The sequence below is a fragment of the Neoarius graeffei genome, chromosome 12, assembly GCF_027579695.1.
Source record: "Neoarius graeffei isolate fNeoGra1 chromosome 12, fNeoGra1.pri, whole genome shotgun sequence".
NCBI classification, from domain to species: domain Eukaryota; kingdom Metazoa; phylum Chordata; class Actinopteri; order Siluriformes; family Ariidae; genus Neoarius; species Neoarius graeffei.
Window position 1 is genome coordinate 16,304,922 of NC_083580.1, and position 14,390 is coordinate 16,319,311.

Here is a 14,390-nt window from a genome sequence, read left to right on the forward strand (position 1 = left end):
GCTTTCAGTGGCTGCCATCCGAGTTGCTTTGTATATCCACCATCATGGCGGACGCTCATGATGTAGCACATATTGATCATGTGGTTGCAAGTCATCTATACCGCGCGTAGAGAAAAACAAAATAGCAGAGTGTATTGCTGGACCAACAGATGAAATAAAATAAAAACTACTTGAAAACAACCCCCCCCCCCCAAAAAAAAAGCAAGAAAAAATGGAATAAAAGTATTTGATGGTAAGACGGTATCTTTTATTTTTCAAGAATTATAAATTATAGCATTTTTCTCAAATTGTTTCTATCATTTCGCTGGTTTGTTTGCATTTGAAGCAGAAATGATTTTGTCCGACGTTTCGTATAAAGTCTTTATATATTGAATTTGCAAAAAATAAAAATGTTCTGTTTCTCAAAATCCAGTGACTGTGGATATAATAAAAAGGTTATTCCACTCAATCTCGTTGCTACGCGCCTCATCAGCTATCAGCTCATGTACGACTTGATTTCATGGAATAATTGTTAAATATACCACACCCTTACATTTTCCTTATAGACATTATTTCATGCCTTAGATTCAGTTTGTGTTGAGATACTGTACCTGTTACTCAATTAAGCGCTAAATGCCACCCTTGTCAGCAAACAAACCTTTTACAAAATGAGTTTGTAATTGCCTGAGATGTGTTAATGGAACCACCCAAGGCTTAGTGATCTGCTACAAATCTCTTCAAAATAAGTAGGAAAAAAAAAACCCCTCTATTTCTAAATGTAAACAGCGTTACAATATAAAACAAATCAGACCTAACCAATCAGGGGTGGGTTTCCCAAAAGCCTCTTAATACTAAGAGCATCTTAACTCGGAGAGAGAGTGTTTATTGTGATGCTTGCTCTACCATTTAATGATGATTTTTGAGAAATCATCAAAATCTATGATGTTTCTGGGAAACCCACCCTAGAGCACTCTGTGAATCAAGGCTGCTGTGAAATAAGGTTCGGGCAAAATATTCATTTAAAGAGAGAAGACAAAGTGATATCAGTTCACTTCTAATAGAAATGGAATGGTGATGTTTGTTAGGAATGGGTTATGAACATTCTTTCATTAAAAAACAACAAAACTTAATTATATATAAATATGTATAGAATACTGTGTACTATTAAATATTAAAGCACTCTTTAGAATGCTTAAGCTTTGTTTAACCTCATGCTTTACTTATTCCACTCCTGTAGTGCAGTCTTATGTTCATTTGGTGTCACTGTTGGCTTTGTTTAAAACCCTCTTCATGGAAATCTTATGGAAGACAACATAGAAATGTGCAAGAGGGAAAAGACTATTTTAACTCAAAAGTATTGTGTAAACAAGCATATTACTCTTCATGGTTAATCAAACCTTTGCTTCATTAAGGCACTTGTAAATTGCGGAGGCAATTATATAGACAACTAAAAATAGTTGCAACATTCATGACACATTATTTATAACAGAATTCTTTGTCGCAAATTCTAGTTAATGATCAAAACAATTTTATGTATCATTAGCCTTATTTGTTCCTTTTTATTTTGTTAATCACTTCCTATGCCTATTTGCTGGTGGTTGTTACTTTTTTTTTCTTTATCCTGAGGACCACAATGGAAACAAGTTTTATGCTTTATTGTGCTATCCTCGACAATGTCTGTTTTATGTATTTTATGTACATGTACTTTTACTGCCAAATCAAATCAATCAATAATATACAATTATATGTGGAAGCGATTATATAGACACTAGTGTTGTTGGCGAGTCCACCTAAACCAAGACCAAGTCATGATCAAGACCAGAGTGTATCGAGACAGAGACAAGACCAAGACTGTAAGGGGTTGAGACCAAGTCAAGACCAAGGCAGAGCAAGACAGAGTCAAGATCAGGACCAGACCAGTGGGTGTAAAGGGGGGCAGGGGAGGGGTGACGGCCATTAACAGGAAGAAAAATTTCAAATTAACAGTGAATCATGCTACTGTTTGCATTTGAACCAGGACCTTTTATATCCAATCACAGTAATGATGTCAACAAATAAATCCGACAAAATCAGGCAATTTAGTGAAATCCCCACAGTTGTGGTCTTGACCGGTGTTGAAATAAAATCCCGAGTCTCTATGTCTGAGACTGCGACAAGACCAAGTAAAAATGTGGTTGATTCCAAGATGACACCGAGACCTTCAAAAAAAGTGGTCTTGAGACCAGTCTTGGTCTACAAGTACTACAACACTAATAGACACACCTGAATTCATACAGTATCTGGTTTTGCTTTAGAGATGGAAAGCTTAGTTAATACTCGTAGGTAGCTGTAAAATCAAACGCTGGAACAGTGCATTACATTACATTACAGGCATTTAGCAGACGCTCTTATCCAGAGTAATGTACAACAGGTGCCTTGCTCAAGGGTACAGTACTTCAACCATTCCTGCTGGTCCAGGGAATCAAACTAGCAACCTTCTGGGCCCAAAGCTGCTTCTCTAACCATTAGGCCATAGCTTCCCCTGTTGTCCCAGGAACCCTGGAAGTCAGTATTGGCTCAACAGGAAAAGCTGTAACGAAGAATAGGAAGAGTCTGGTTCCAAAACGCTATATCTCCAATTCCATTGTTTCAAGAAAAATCACTTTTGATTACGGGAAGCGATAAAAGGAAAACCACTGTATCCTGTTTTAAAATGTATTGACTAACTCCTTAATGATAATAAACTTCAAAAATAAAATCCAGAACCAATTAACAGCTTTTAACTGAACCAAGTAATTATTTTTTTGTCAAGCTGCTACATATCCATGCCACGGCATTTTCCCCCAAAATGCGATATATCCCTTTCTATTTAAAAAGTGTGTTTAACCGTGTTCTTTCATGACAGATTGTTTTATTTTATAGATTTTTTTTTAGATTTTATTGAAATTCATAATTCAGCGTGAAATTGTCCAATAAATGCGAGAAGGGACCAAACGATTTCCTACTTCATGGGTGCAGCCATCTTAGAAGATTTCATGCCAGTGGCGGCCTCTAATTGGCCAAATGGATATGTCTGGTTTTGAGAAAAATCGATGATGGTGCTTGTTGCGTTTTGGAATGAAAGGCCATAATGCAGTGGCAGATATCAGGTTTTGGTGAAAACTGAATATGGTACGAGTAAGATATGATAACTGCTGATGGTTTGGTGGCAGGAGTTTCAATTTTTCAAATTTGGCATTTATCACGTTTTGGAACCAAACTCTTCATCGGGAGATGAAGCATAGCTATTTAATGTTTTTAAGACATGCACTGAAGTTATGGTTTGGCATAGGTGTGGAACAGCATTATGTAGCTACAGTAAAAGAGTGAGCCACACAAAGATTTCCATCAGATCTAATCAATTTTCAGCTCAGTTACTTTTCACGTAGGTGTGGAAGTGGGGGCATGGTCAAGCGTTGGTCTGTGACCGGAGGGCGGAGTCAGGGAAGGTAAGTGGCAGAATCACTACACCTGATGTCAATTAACCTCCGTTTGTGTGTCTTCCCAGCGACCACACCCTATATAAGGAGAGAGAGAGCAGAGAGAAGGGAGCTCTCTCCCCAACCAGACGGCTGATGAGTGTGTGCGTGTGTCTGAGTGTCTGGGAGAGTAAAACGCTGAAAAGTGTTGTAATAAAGAGTCTTTGGAAACTCAGTTCTGGCCTGCCGTGCTTCTGTGCTCCACCCACCTGCGCAAAGTTCTACAGTAGGATTGTTTTTTAATGGAGCTCATACTTCCTTGGTGAAGGAAGTAATGATATTATTAATTTGCCAGTACTGTCATCATGTTAAGTTATGACTTCTGGACCATTGATGATTCTTGGTATTTTCTTGTGTTTCAATATTATGTTTTATTATATTATCCTCACTATATTCCTGTCATTTTAGTGCATCTTAGAGTTACAAATATCTATACTACTAAAGTAAGTGTCTGTCTCTCTGTCTGTTCGCCTATGCGAATCGACACGGCTGGATGCACATACTTTGCACATGGATTGGTGACACCCCAGAGGGGCCCAAGACAACATTCTCAATTTTCCAAAACATGGGATTAGTGTTAATCCAACACACTATTCATTTCCCGTAGGCTACATGCTTATGCGAACACACTGCGTGCAGCCTGAGAGTTTCGATTGTACGGGACCTCGCAATCAGCGCTCCTTGATAGAGATTTCCTCTAGGGCAGAGTCTACGTCACTGAGGAGATGCTGGGAGCAACGTACGTCATTTTGACAGAACACAATAAAAACATATATATCACATGTGTCCACTCAACTCTCCACTGGGCCTTCTAGACCTGTGTTATACAAAGGTACCATTCAGAGGAAATCAGGTTCACGGGCAATAACTCCTCGTACTGAATAAGCTTAAACACACACACACACACACACACACACAGGAAGTCTGGAGTCTGGAACCTCAAGAGAAACCTATTTTAGGATCTCAAATTACTGGGATTTTGTTCTGTAGAAGTGGGAGGGAGCTGTGACTGACATTAGGTGTGTTTGGTGATGCACATTGCTAAAAGGCCATGTCATCGAGGATTTCTAAAATGTCAGGTTTCTCTTTTCCCCTTTCTTGTTCTGTCACATTTCACTTGGCTTTTGAATAAAAGATGCTTTTTGGCAATTTTGGGAGCAATACTATTGGGGGATGAGGGGGTTGAATTAATGTTTAAAATAGGTGAAATTACTAGTTTCTCTGATAAGGACAAAAATAAAATGTGCTATTTGTCCTTTAGGTTTGAGAGAGTTAGATAAAATATATATGAAAAACAATCATGCTAGAAAAGGCCATCAAGATAGAAATATTTCACCACAGGACAAAGGAGCTCAGTAAGAATAACATTGTACTGATTTGTAGTTCATCTCTATTTTCACTATTTCGTGTTCCTATTTTGGAGGCTTTACTATACTGTAGTTACATACAGTATAGGCTATGGTAACAAGCAGCATTTTCTGGGGGGGGGGTGTCAGTGTTTCTGACCCTCCCCACCCCAACGCCGATATGGAGCTCTGCTACGTGGATTTGTTTTAAACATATTTCTTAATAGAAATAACATAATTGAGACAATGAGAGTGATATACTACACATTTACATCGATTCATCTTTTCAAAAGCACATCATCATCTCCTGGAGATTTAAATTGGGAGAAGTGAGAGACAAACGAGGTGGGAAAATTAGTTTGAAATAATAAAAATTACAACTGAGAATTTGCAAAAAGAACTCTGAATTGGGTTGTTTGTACTCAATTTGATTAAAGGTGCCAACTGCAAAGTCATTTGAAATGTCTCATCTCATCTCATTATCTCTAGCCGCTTTATCCTTCTACAGGGTCGCAGGCAAGCTGGAGCCTATCCCAGCTGACTACGGGCGAAAGGCGGGGTACACCCTGGACAAGTCGCCAGGTCATCACAGGGCTGACACATAGACACAGACAACCATTCACACTCACATTCACACCTATGGTCAATTTAGAGTCACCAGTTAACCTAACCTGCATGTCTTTGGACTGTGGGGGAAACCGGAGCACCCGGAGGAAACCCACACGGACACGGGGAGAACATGCAAACTCCACACAGAAAGGCCCTTGCCGGCCACGGGGCTCGAACCCGGACCTTCTTGCTGTGAGGCAACAGCGCTAACCACTACACCACCGTGCCGCCCATCTGAAATGTAAATTTTTTTAAATTAATTTTCCTATGTCTCGCAAGAACAATATCGTGCGGATGAGATGTGATCATTTTGATGTGCCTGAGGTTGATTTCCTCCATTTTGGGACCGAATATCCTACCTCTTGAGGTAAACAGTATGGCCTTATGGAAACAGCCGAACACAAGGAGCTTTAACTAATTAGCATGGCTGTGGAACTGCGTCACACCAAGATGGTGATGTGCGGAAAACATCATGACTCTGCATCGACCTCAGAGAGTTTTGAGTCGCAGGTATGTAATTTGTGGTTGACATTCATGAATAGATCCATGAAACAAAAGACGAATACATCTTTTCTCAGTGACTGCTTTTGTGTTATCGTTTCTTTCTCTGTAAGGGGGTCATTTCACCGAGAAATCTTCCCGGAAGACCGAGCTGCGATCTCAGAGCGTGGCTTGGTCACCGCAGGTCGTATGCAGTCGACGGTTGACTGAGGGTTGGTCACGCCTTGGTCTTCCGTGGTTGCACATGGTCGAGGAATGGTCTCCCCGACAAAGAGATCGTAGCTCGGTTTTTTGACATGTCAAAAAACCGAGCCTCGACCTAAGAGTCGCACAGAGAGCATCGAAAGAGTGGACAAGGTCGAGGAAAGGATGCATTGGTCGAGAGACAATCAAGGCTAGAACGGGGATGAGCGATGATCAGTCTTCTCAAGCGAGAACTGATTGCGCGCATGGTTGTGCTGCTCGGCCAGTCCTCGACACTCACTCGATCCGTGCGATCTAGCTTCACTCTTTTGCGATCAAGCCTCGCTCCGCGCAACCTGTCCCAGACCTTCCCTAGACCCGTACGCTCCCTATTCTTCCCATGGGCACGATTGGATTCTAAAGAGGATTAAGGTGCGACCTACTTCAACCAATAAAGATCAACCATAGCTTAAGTTGCGACCTACCTTCGCCTAATCCTATTAAAGCTACGCGTAGTGAATGTCATATAAATAGGGCACATAAATAGGGCGCATAAAGAGGATTAAGGTGCGACCTACTTCAACCAATAAAGATCGACCATCGCTTAAGTTGCGACCTATCTTTGCCTAATTCGATTAAGCTATGCCTACTGAACGTCATATAAATAGGGCGCAATAGCATGATGCAGAGCGATTGGGTCCATGTTGTCCCTTCGGAGGCTGGTCAAAAACTGATGGTCGGCCACTGATCGCCAGGCCTTTTTATATGGTCACAGTGGGTCGCACGCAAATCCGGACGACCATGACAAATTTGTGCGTAGCTCAGGCGAGAATCTGTCTAGAGAAGATCGAGAATTGAGCGTACAGAGCGAGGCTAGAATGTTTATATCGCAGGCTAAATCGTATTGATCGAGGGTACGTTGCAACTTGTACGTAGCTAGATCGGCCAAGATTGAACCTTGATCGGCTGAGATCGCGCACTTGCGAGGATAGATCGCCGAGAGATCGACGCTATGTCGCAGATTGGTCAAACAGAACGAGCCTTGGTCGTGTTAAGATCGCATCAGATCGAGTGGATAGACGCAAGTAGAGCGTATGTAAAGCGTCTACAGAGCGTATAGGATGCAGATAGAGCGTACACATCGAAGGTCGAATGAGATAACATCGAACATAGAGTGTACACAAAAAATAATGGGTTTAGGTTGCACGGATTTTGCCCGCGACTACGGGAAAACATAGCTGCGATCATAGTCGCGCGTGGTCGCATGCGATTTTTCCAGATCGTACTTGGTGAAATGAGGGGCTTAGATCAAAACATTAGGTTTCATTCTCATGACCATGGAGTCGAGCCCATGCGTTCTAAGGCTAAGATAGCTAAGTGCTAGCTAGAATGATTTCGTTATCTGTCCAGAAAAATAACGTCACCTAATCTTGCTCTACTGTATGTTGCAGTTGCACTCACTAGGCAGGCTTTCCTTTTCTTTACCGCTGGCTTTTAGCTGGCAGGAGAGTGGAGTCCGCCATGTTTGCCCATACCGACTTGTTTTGGTTAAAAGTAGATCAAACGCCCCATGGTGGTCATGTGATATTGTTGCTCACTTGCTTGGGCAATCTCCGGAATTATAAAATGTGAGACGCATTTTATCTCAGCAAAACATTTACATGTAGGATACATGGTGTGTACAGCAGCGAAACACCTTGAAACTCCAACAGCAACAGAATATTTTGCCCAGAATTCAACTTTGCAGTCAGAACCTTTAGTTAAAAATAGTTGCAAATTCTGTATTCAGGCCTTTAATCACACCTCAGATGTTGTTCACACCCCATGCTTTAACACTCAAAACATCTGCTGATAACTATTTAATCGACCATATATGCAATTTCTGATTGTGGCTATTTGAAATGCTTTTGATTCCAACCTATAACCCCGAATCAGAAAACAATTCAGATGGTATGGAAAATACAAATAATAAAAGCAAGCAGTGATTTCTAAATTTACTTTGACTTGTGTTTCACTGCAGACAGTATGCACCCAAGATATTTCATATTTTCTCTGGTCACCTTCATACACACACATATACATATATATATATATATATATATACACACAAAAAAAAATTTTTATATATATATATATATATATATATATATATATATATATATATATATATATATATATATTTTATATATATAAATATATTTTTATATATAATATTTTTATATAAAATAATATTTTTTATACATATAATAATATTTTTTTTATATATATAATATTTTTTATATATATACACATACAAAAAAAAAATATTTTATATATATATATATATATATATATATATATATATATATATATATATATATATATATATATATATATATATATATATATATATATATATCTCTGCCTGCTTCGTCGAGGGGCGCTATGTCACACACAGATGGCTCCAACTTCTGGCAGCTATCACTCCATCTGGTGGTGGAGTTGGGAACTTCACCCTCAGTACCCAACACGGCAACACACCTGTGGCCGATAAGGGCTTAATGAGTAAGAGGGCTTTGTGAGAGCTCAAAACTCCCAGTGTGAATGTGGAGGAGAGAAGTTCATGGACTCCCATTACTGAGTGGAACCTGCTGGGTGGCGTATTTGTTGAAAAGCTTATCTGGAATTCTTACCTGAAGGACTTACCTGTGTTATGAATGCCTGCTACTGGGCTGCCACCGGGCTAAAAACTACAGGGATTGTTGACTGGACTCAAAGTAAGGCAGAAGATTTTGTTTGTTCTGAGAACGGGATATTGGACTGAAGGAAACCTGCTGTGATGTCACAAGAGGCTGGCTGGCTGGCTCTCGGCAGGATCCTTCAATCAGTGCAAGGACACAAAGGTTAAAATAAATCAAGATTTTTAATGTTATGCCAGGAAATTAAACAGAAAAGGTAACTCAAAGTCCAATGTTCAAACGAAGATAGATTCCCAAAAGTCAAACTCAAGCAATGTCTCTGGCTTTAGAACAACAAAATTATAGGCAGGTTTTCTTCAGTCCAATAGCCCGTTCTCAGAACAAACAAAAACTTCTGCCTTACTTTGAGTCCAGTCAACAATCCCTGTAGTCTTTAGCCTCGTGGCAGCCCAGTAGCAGGCATTCACAACACAGGTACTGTAAGTCCTTCAGTGCAAAATCCTTCAGGTAAGAATTACAGATAAGCTTTTCAACAAATACTCCACTCAGCAACGGGAGTCCATGAACTTCTCTCCTCCACATTCACACTGGGAGTTTTGAGCTCTCACAAAGCCCTCTTACTCATTAGGCCCTTATTGGCCACAGGTGTGTCGCCGTGTTGGGTGCTGAGGGTGAAGTTCCCAACTCCACCACCAAATGGAGTTATAGCTGCCAGAAGTTGGCGCCATCTGCGTGTGACATAGCGCAGCCTCTCGGGATATAAAAAAAAAAATATATATATATATATCTCCATTCCTGCATTTCAAGCCTGCTACACGTTCCAAAGAAGTAAAACAATTCAATAATGATGTGATTTGAAACAGGTGATGTCAACAGGTGATTGCAGCCATGATTTGGTACAAAATCAGTATCCTGGAAAGGCCTAGACTTTGAGGAGCAAAGATGGGCCAAGGATTTCCAGTTTGTCAACAAATGCATAAGAAAATGATTGAAATGTTTAAACACAATGGCCCTCAAAGAAAGATAGTAAGAGATTTGGATATTTCACCCTCTATGGTGCATAATATCATTAAACAATTTAAGGAATCTTGAGGAATTTCGCTGCATAAAGGGCAAGGGCGCAAGCCAAAGCTGAACACCTGTGATCTCCGATCCCTCAGATGGCACTGCATCAAGAACTGTCATTCAGCTATAGCTGATATAACCAGATGGACTCAGGATTGCTTTGGCAAACCTTTGTCAAGGACTACAATACAGAGTTACATGTACAAATGCCAGGTAAAACTTTACTGTGCAAAAAGGAAGCCTTACATTAACTGTGTCCAGAAGCTCCATCGACTTCTCTGGACTCAGAGTCATCTGGGATGGACCATCACACAGTGGAAACGTATTATTGTCAGACAAATCAGTATTCCAGGTCTTTTTTGTAAGAAATGGACACTCTGTGCTCCAGACCAAGGACAAAAATGACCAGACTGTTACCAGCAACAAGTCCAAAAGCCAGGGTCTGCCATGGTATGGGGTTGTGCCAGTGCCCTTGGCAAAGATAACTTACACTTCTGTGATGGCAGCATTAATGCAGAAAAGTATATTGAGATATGCTGCCTTCAAGATGACATCCTTTCCAGGGATATTTCAACAAGACAACGCAAAACCACATTCTGCACACATTACAAAGGCAGGGCTGTGGAAGAAGAGGGTGTCTGTCCCCTCTGTCCCCAATAGAGAATGCATGGCAAATTTTCTCATTCATCTCTAGCCGCTTTATCCTGTTCCACAGGGACGCAGGCAAGCTGGAGCCTATCCCAGCTGACTACGGGCGAGAGGCGGGGTACACCCTGGAGAAGTCACCAGGTCATCACAGGGCTGACACATAGACACAGACAACCATTCACACTCACGGTCAATTTAGAGTCACCAGTTAACCTAACCTGCATGTCTTTGGATTGTGGGGGAAACCGGAGCACCTGGAGGAACCCCACATGGACAACATGCAAACTCCGCACAGAAAGGCCCTCATCGGCCACGGGGCTCGAACCCGGACCTTCTTGCTGTGAGGCGACAGCGCTAACCACTACACCACCATGCCGCCCATGGTAAATTTTGAAATGAAAAATATGATAATGACGACCCTGTACTGTGGCATACCTTAAGACCTGAAACACTTCATCATTTGGTGTCTTCAGTCCCGAGACATCTTTTAAGTGTTGAGTGAAGGAATGGCATGTTTTCAATTTTAATTTCAATTAAACATTGGGGATGTAGAAACACAACAATGTTTGGTTTGAATATCCAAAAATTCAAGAGATTATCCAGAAAGATAATATCAAATGTTCAAAAACTTTTTGTACACTAACATGGAAAACCAGCCAATTTATGCCCTGAAAGCTGTTTTCCAATATGTTCATATTCAAGAACATTTCTGCAACTTTAATAAGCCCTTGTTGACTTCCCCTTGCCATTACCAGTCTCCCTTGAAAAATGCACTATATGGGGTGGACTATAACTGTGTTTATGTAGACAGATCAGAGAGCGTAAAAAGTGTAAAGGAGTGGCGAGATGGTGGGGCCAGCACACAAATAAACTCTGAACTGGCTGCAAACACTGATCTAATACACTTTCAAAACAAAGTGATTGTTTGAACTGGAAGATTTCTGTCTAACATAATCACCCCCCACTGATAATATTGACAATGTAGTAGATCCAGGACCTTGTTTGTTAGATGAAACTATATGTCAACACATGCAGCTCCTGAAACTCACACTGCTGAGCGTGTATGGACACCCAAAGCTTATAATCAGGGAAGGGCACAGCCCATGTGTATCCATTTAAGCAACATACTGCTCAGAGACTTTTTAAGTAAAACCCCGATTCCAAAAAAGTTGGGACAAAGTACAAATTGTAAATAAAAACGGAATGCAATGATGTGGAAGTTTCAAAATTCCATATTTTATTCAGAATAGAACATAGATGACATATCAAATGTTTAAACTGAGAAAATGTATCATTTAAAGAGAAAAATTAGGTGATTTTAAATTTCATGACAACAACACATCTCAAAAAAGTTGGGACAAGGCCATGTTTACCACTGTGAGACATCCCCTTTTCTCTTTACAACAGTCTATAAACGTCTGGGGACTGAGGAGACAAGTTGCTCAAGTTTAGGGACAGGAATGTTAACCCATTCTTGTCTAATGTACGATTCTAGTTGCTCAACTGTCTTAGGTCTTTTTTGTCGTATCTTCCGTTTTATGATGCGCCAAATGTTTTCTATGGGTGAAAGATCTGGACTGCAGGATGGCCAGTTCAGTACCCAGACCCTTCTTCTACGCAGCCATGATGCTGTAATTGATGCAGTATGTGGTTTGGCATTGTCATGTTGGAAAATGCAAGGTCTTCCCTGAAAGAGACGTTGTCTGGATGGGAGCATATGTTGCTCTAGAACCTGGATATACCTTTCAGCATTGATGGTGTCTTTCCAGATGTGTAAGCTGCCCATGCCACATGCACTAATGCAACCCCATACCATCAGAGATGCAGGCTTCTGAACTGAGCGCCGATGACAACTTGGGTCGTCCTTCTCCTCTTTAGTCCGAATGACACGGCGTCCCTGATTTCCATAAAGAACTTCAAATTTTGATTCGTCTGACCACAGAACAGTTTTCCACTTTGCCACAGTCCATTTTAAATGAGCCTTGGCCCAGAGAAGACGTCTGCGCTTCTGGATCATGTTTAGATACAGCTTCTTCTTTGAACTATAGAGTTTTAGCTGGCAACGGCGGATGGCATGTTGAATTGTGTTCACAGATAATATTCTCTGGAAATATTCCTGAGCCCATTTTGTGATTTCCAATACAGAAGCATGCCTGTATGTGATACAGTGCCGTCTAAGGGCCCGAAGATCACAGGCACCCAGTATGGTTTTCCGGCCTTAACGCTTATGCACAGAGATTCTTCCAGATTCTTTGAATCTTTTGACGATATTATGCACTGTACAGTGGGGCAAAAAAGTATTTAGTCTGCCACCAATTGTGCAAGTTCTCCCACTTAAAAAGATGAGAGAGGCCTGTAATTTTCATCATAGGTACACTTCAACTATGAGAGACAGAATGGGGGGAAAGAATCCAGGAAATCACATTGTAGGATTTTTAATGAATTAATTGGTAAATTCCTCGGTAAAATAAGTATTTGGTCACCTACAAACAAGCAAGATTTCTGGCTCTCACAGACCTGCAACTTCTTCTTTAAGAGGCTCCTCTGTCCTCCACTCGTTACCTGTATTAATGGCACCTGTTTGAACTTGTTATCAGTATAAAAGACACCTGTCCACAACCTCAAACAGTCACACTCCAAACTCCACTATGGCCAAGACCAAAGAGCTGTCAAAGGACACCAGAAACAAAATTGTAGACCTGCACCAGGCTGGGAAGACTGAATCTGCAACAGGTAAGCAGCTTGGTGTGAAGAAATCAACTATGGGAGCAATTATTAGAAAATGGAAGCCATACAAGACCACTGATAATCTCCCTTGATCTGGGGCTCCACGCAAGCTCTCACCCCGTGGGGTCAAAATGATCACAAGAACGGTGAGCAAAAATCCCAGAACCACATGGGGGGACCTAGTGAATGACCTGCAGAGAGCTGGGACCAAAGTTACAAAGGCTACCATCAGTAACACACTACGCCACCAGGAACTCAAATCCTGCAGTGCCAGATGTGTCCCCCTGCTTAAGCCAGTACATGTCCAGGCCCATCTGAAGTTTGCTAGAGAGCATTTGGATGATCCAGAAGAGGATTGGGAGAATGTCATATGGTCAGATGAAACCAAAATAGAACTTTTTGGTAAAAACTCAACTTGTCATGTTTGGAGGAGAAAGAATGCTGAGTTGCATCCAAAGAAGACCATACCTACTGTGAAGCATGGGAGTGGAAACATCATGCTTTGGGGCTGTTTTTCTGCAAAGGGACCAGGACGACTGATCCGTGTAAAGGAAAGAATGAATGGGGCCATGTATCGTGAGATTTTGTGTGAAAACCTTCCATCAGCAAGGGCATTGAAGATGAAACGTGGCTGGGTCTTTCAGCATGATAATGATCCCAAACACACCACCCGGGCAATGAAGGAGTGGCTTTGTAAGAAGCATTTCAAGGTCCTGGAGTGGCCTTGCCAGTCTCCAGATCTCAACCCCATAGAAAATCTTTGGAGGGAGTTGAAAGTCCATGTTGCCCAGCGACAGCCCCAAAACATCACTGCTCTAGAGGAGATCTGCATGGAGGAATGGGCCAAAATACCAGCAACAGTGTGTGAAAACCTTGTGAAGACTTACAGAAAACGTCTGACCTCTGTCACTGCCAAAAAAGGGTATATAACAAAAAGTATTGAGATGAACTTTTGTTATTGACCAAATACTTATTTTCCACCATAATTTGCAAATAAATTCTTTAAAAATCAGACAATGTGATTTTCTGGATTTTTTTTTTCTCATTTTGTCTCTCATAGTTGAGGTATACCTATGATGAAAATTACAGGCCTCTCTCATCTTTTTAAGTGGGAGAACTTGCACAATTGGTGACTGAGTAAATACTTTTTTGCCCCA